This window comes from Lolium perenne, chromosome 4, assembly GCF_019359855.2.
Source record: "Lolium perenne isolate Kyuss_39 chromosome 4, Kyuss_2.0, whole genome shotgun sequence".
NCBI lineage: Eukaryota > Viridiplantae > Streptophyta > Magnoliopsida > Poales > Poaceae > Lolium > Lolium perenne.
The window spans coordinates 68,778,004-68,782,950 of record NC_067247.2 but is presented as its reverse complement, the minus strand read 5'-3'; the positions used below and the strand labels follow the sequence as shown (position 1 = coordinate 68,782,950).

Genomic DNA, 4,947 nt, shown 5'->3' with positions numbered 1-4,947 from the left:
TTAGACAAAGTTAGTATGCATGTCTTCTTGCAGAGGTGCAGTCACTCTTGAAGGTAGGGTCTTCTGTCTTCTCGGCTTAGTGGAGATGCTTCAGCTGATCTTGAAAGTAGTTGGCGTAGATAGGGGTCTGGTCAGTTTCTCTGACGGTTGAGAATCGATGGTTAACAGGGTTAACTTATCCACTTAGCTAGCAGTAAGCATTTTATCGGCGAGGTAGATGACTGTGAAAACGTCTTAGAGGGGCTTCCTACGCTGGTTTATCACACCAAGAGTGTTTTTCAGACCTAAAGACCAAGACTGTGATACCAGCTCTGTGGGGACCCCGGACTAGCTGTCCGAAATACCCTGTTATGTATACAGTTCACGTTCCCATGATCAGTGTGCCGTGAACACATAACCGAACTGATATCAAATTACACCATCCATTACAAATCGGAATAAGAAAATTACAACATGGTCACATGACCAATGCTTACCAAGATAGCCTCGAAGGGCCTAATCTAATCATCAGAGTAGCATCATCACTTCAGCAGCGCAGTACCCAAGTCATCTGCCATAACCCTACAGGCAACTGACTGGGAAGACGTTCCTAGCACGCATAGACGTTGCCAACTCCTTCTTCATCCGTCGTGTTCCTCCAAGTCTGGCCAAGTAAATAGCCAGGGACAAAGCCGTGAGTACATTTGGAATTGTACTCGCAAACCATCAAGAAGATACTAACAAGAGCTAACTAAAGAGACAAGAGAGGAAGAGTAGTTTCTCTTGTGGATATAGCATGCATAAGAGAATCAGTTTCTCTTGTGAATATAGCATCTAGGAGAGATGTAATTTCTTTGGTGGAGATAGTATCCCAACTTCTCGGTCGAAGGGGATACTTAGGAGTGTTCTATGACATCTCTATATCTTTGTTAAAGAAGATACTTCAAAAGAGTTCTACAACATAAAACACTAGGATGGGGGTAACCCAGTTTATTTCCTTTCCGACCATCTCCATATGGTCATCACAATTTTCCCGTACCTTCCCGGTACTCCGAAAACAAGTTCCTTCCTTTCCTTTGTCAAACACTTTCATAAAACAAAACTCTTTAGGCTAAGCAACAGCCATTCCAACCGTCCATGACCGCGGACACGGCTATTCAAATAGATTTGACTCTGCAGAGTTTGCACACTTTCCCCACAAGATCCGCGAGTTCATCATGTGGGCATCATCCCCGCATATCAACTATGCCATGACAAAAACTCGGACATAGCCTTTCGCCTATTCATCTTAGCACGGGATCCTACCCTATGGAGTATGTACCTCCCGGCACCGTGGCATCTCACCTCACTTTGAGCGTGGATCCACCGCCAAGCCAGGAGACCCATAGTGTCTTCCGGACGGGTCAGCCCCGAAGGCCTCCCGTTATACTATTGTCTCCACCAACGACAATCCGGATTCAGGGGTAACCTTACCCTTATATAGTTGTGCGGTGTCCCATGTTAAGAAGAACAAACTACGAGCTAAGCCCCGTCCCACTCCAGGGTAATGTGGTTGCGCGGGTTAATTGTCACGGGTGAATACTTAGACGCCAAAGTTTTCGAAAACAAGATTTTCTTTCCAACCATCTTTGCCAAGATCCCTTCCTTTCATAAACACACACTTGGGTAAGTCCAACTCACCCAAGGTTTTCAAAAATTCTTTTCAACAAGGTATTTTTCCAAAGGGGTTCCCAACCTATAGTTTTATGAAGGAACTAAGAGTCACAATGACATGATGCTAGCCATCATACCACTAAGGGGATGATAATTGACGTGTTAAGGGGATCATACATACTTAGGATAAGCATGTATAGGGACAACATAATTAAGATGATTCAAAGAGGGGTCATGATGTTAATCATCATACCACTAAGAAGATGACAACATGGATATGGTCAAGGGGGAATACATGCTTAGGGTAAGCATGCATAACATCAACAAGGGGATTCACATAATTGGGAGCAAGTATGCAAAGCATCAACAAGGGGTTCAACATACTTTGGGAATAAGTATGCATAGAGTAGAGGACCAAAAATCACACATGATACAAGGAACCAAGTATATAATGAAGCAATGAGCACAACAAGAAGGATAAATAGCAAGAGATCAAAAAATGGCTTGCCTTGGCTTATTTGTCCCTGTACTTTTTCTACTCCATCAATATAAGAATCCCAACAACATAAATAAAATCCTCGTCCGATTCCACTTCTTCTTCTTCTCCGGAATTGTTCGCATCTATCGCCGGAAAATATAAAAGGAACACAATCAATCACATTGCACCAACAAAACAAACCTACAACAACCATAATTTAACCATTCAATAAAGAGCTACCATACAAAGGACTTATAGATACCACAAACAACTTAAAGAGAACCCATTTTATCTACCTAGTAAAGGTATGAGAGTATCACAACTTAGCAATTGCCTCTCTCGGTTATCACCATGGTATAACCCAAACATCCCCTGGTAGATAACATCATAAAGAGGACAAGAGCATTAGTTTGATATCAAATACATTCACAAAACATTTTCAAACATTTTTGGAAATGTAGAAAACAGTTTTCCTAAATTAAGTTGTTCACATAATCCTACATCCAAAATAGGAAGCAAACCATATCCCACATCATTTTAAAACTTAAGAAAAACAATAGGGCTAAAGTTGAGTTGCAGAGGTTTTGTTTTGCAAGCATAAAACAAAGGTTGCCCATCTCTACTAAAAAGAGTTGGTCAAGGGTTTTGAATAAACCGAAAAGTTTTGCTTCAACAATGCATGTCACACATATACATTACTAACAGTAACAAATATATATGATCAGAGACTAATAATATTTTTCCTAGATAGCCAGTACTAATACAAGACTAACCCAATTGGAAACACCCAAAAATATTAAACCTACAATTTTAGGAATTTCTTTGAATCTGACTGTACAGAAAACAAGATCTGTAAGCCATAAATCGTAGAAAAATCCTAAAAATATGAGGCCACACGCATTGGAAAGGTAATTAAATAGAGAAGCGTACACGATTGGATTTGGGTTCAAATTGTTTCTGAAACTCCCACAAATGGATTGACAAGTTTACTGCATGTTTTCACCATTTGCTTGAACTATGGAGTTGCAGAACAGATAAAGGTTTAAAACTTGTTTGAGATGATTAAGAAAACATTCAGTAATCCTACAGAATTGGAATCACTCAATTAGGTTCAAAATTGGATTTTTGATGAATTAAAAGCTAACAGCCATGTCTGCAGAACACACAGAACAAGTTTAATTCACCACAAATCATACACAGATCAAACAAATATGAGGTCTGCTGCATCTGAAAGGCATTGACTAGGTGGTTCTTACCCAGTTGGTTTAATTCAAAAATTAGTTTCCAAGCTCCTGGTTTAATTCGACAAAGTCAGATCTGACCAGATCTTGATCTGCAAACCATTTCAGTTTCAGGAGGTCAATCGAAGTGAAACCAACGCCAAACTGAAGGTACTGAAGAGGGCTTTCACCCACAGTTGAGTTTGCTCAAAAAGGTTTTGTAAAACGGAAGAAATCTAACAAACAGTGATTCTACATGTTTGCAGAACTTTATTTACCATGCAAAATCCATAACGAATTTGAGGATGAGATCAACGCCAAGTTGATCTTTTCAATACCTATCTGCGGAACTTTGAATCACTCGATTTGGATCTGCACACAAGATTTGACGGATTTTACAACATCGTATCAGAATCTGAAACAGCAAGATAGCAGAAATTACTGCAAGGTTTTGGACGAAATTGGGTCAAGAGTTTCAGATCTGAGGATTGCTCAACCTTCTCCATGCTTGGACCAACATGCACCTGCATCAAGATCCAATCTTATGAGAGGGGAAAAGAGAAAGGGAGCTGGATTCATCAAAGATTAGGGGAGAAGAGAGTGAGAGAGATGCTCTCATGGTGAGGATGAGCTTGAGGGAGGAGGGAGCTTCATCTTGGAGTGGTTTCCATGGCCATGGCCGGCCATGGGAGCAAGGGGCAGCACCATTTCGTGGTGGAGGGCAGGAGGAGAGTGTGAGAAAGTGGAGAGTGAGAAGAAATGAAGCAAAGGGGAGGAGGTGGCCGGCCAAGCTCTTATATAGAGGGAGGATGGGTGGCTGCCTCCATTTTGATTGGCTAAGGTGGGTGGCTGCCCATTTAATTGTTGGAGTAGTTGGGAGGCAAAGCTTTCAAGAGAAGAAAGTGAGGAGCACAATAGCTGGCCGAATTTGTCATGCCAACACAATGGCCGGCTCCATTTTCTTGCCAAACACAAGTGAACAATGAGAGAGGTGCACAACATTCATGTGCATAGACCAAGGCATGATGTTGAGAAGATAATGTCAATGAGTGACTTTGATAAAGATAAAAATAGGAGTATATACATATAGATAAAAAGGAGTATGAAGGTGACATGTGCCATGAGAATAATCTCCACCACTTTGGTTGAGACCAACTTATGATGAAGATGGTTCCCAAGGTATAGTTGATGAATAAAAGTTTTTATTTGAATTCAAAATTGAAAGATTGGGGTTGGCCACATGCAACAATGCATGAGCATGTCAAGGTAGATGGGATGGTGATGGTGGTTTAGTCAATGATAGGGCAAGGTTAAGAGAGATGATGAGAGAAGTAACCATATACCCACAATGATGAATATGGTGACATAAATTATGAATTCATGAGGTCAAGGTGATGATGGAAAAGAATATAAATTGTTCTACAAATAAGAGGTCAATTGGGAGTGGTTTGAAAGTATCAAATGATCATCCATTTGATCAAGAATTGGAGGATGAAGGAACATTATGGGGTAGATCAGAGATGTACACAAGATGTGCAAGAGTTGTCATTTGAAATAGAACTTATTGGAAAAGTATTTGAAACACCTCAATTGTCTAGGGACAATTGGGAATGAACT

At 40.6% G+C, this 4,947-nt stretch overlaps 1 long non-coding RNA gene across 2 annotated transcripts; it reads right to left on the bottom strand.

The window, feature by feature from the left end:
• Window positions 1–482: 482 nt before the first annotated feature.
• On the bottom strand, window positions 483–3,719 carry LOC127292884 (uncharacterized). 2 transcript variants are annotated; one of them, XR_007845412.2, is made up of 5 exons: window positions 3,669–3,719; window positions 3,367–3,443; window positions 2,407–2,482; window positions 2,141–2,253; window positions 483–643 (listed from the first exon to the last, which is right to left on the bottom strand). It is a non-coding gene; the product is annotated as an uncharacterized lncRNA (long non-coding RNA). The 2 variants fall into 2 exon arrangements; XR_007845411.2 differs by lacking the exon at window positions 3,669–3,719 and adding an exon at window positions 3,609–3,655.
• Between the last annotated feature and the right edge of the window lie 1,228 nt (window positions 3,720–4,947).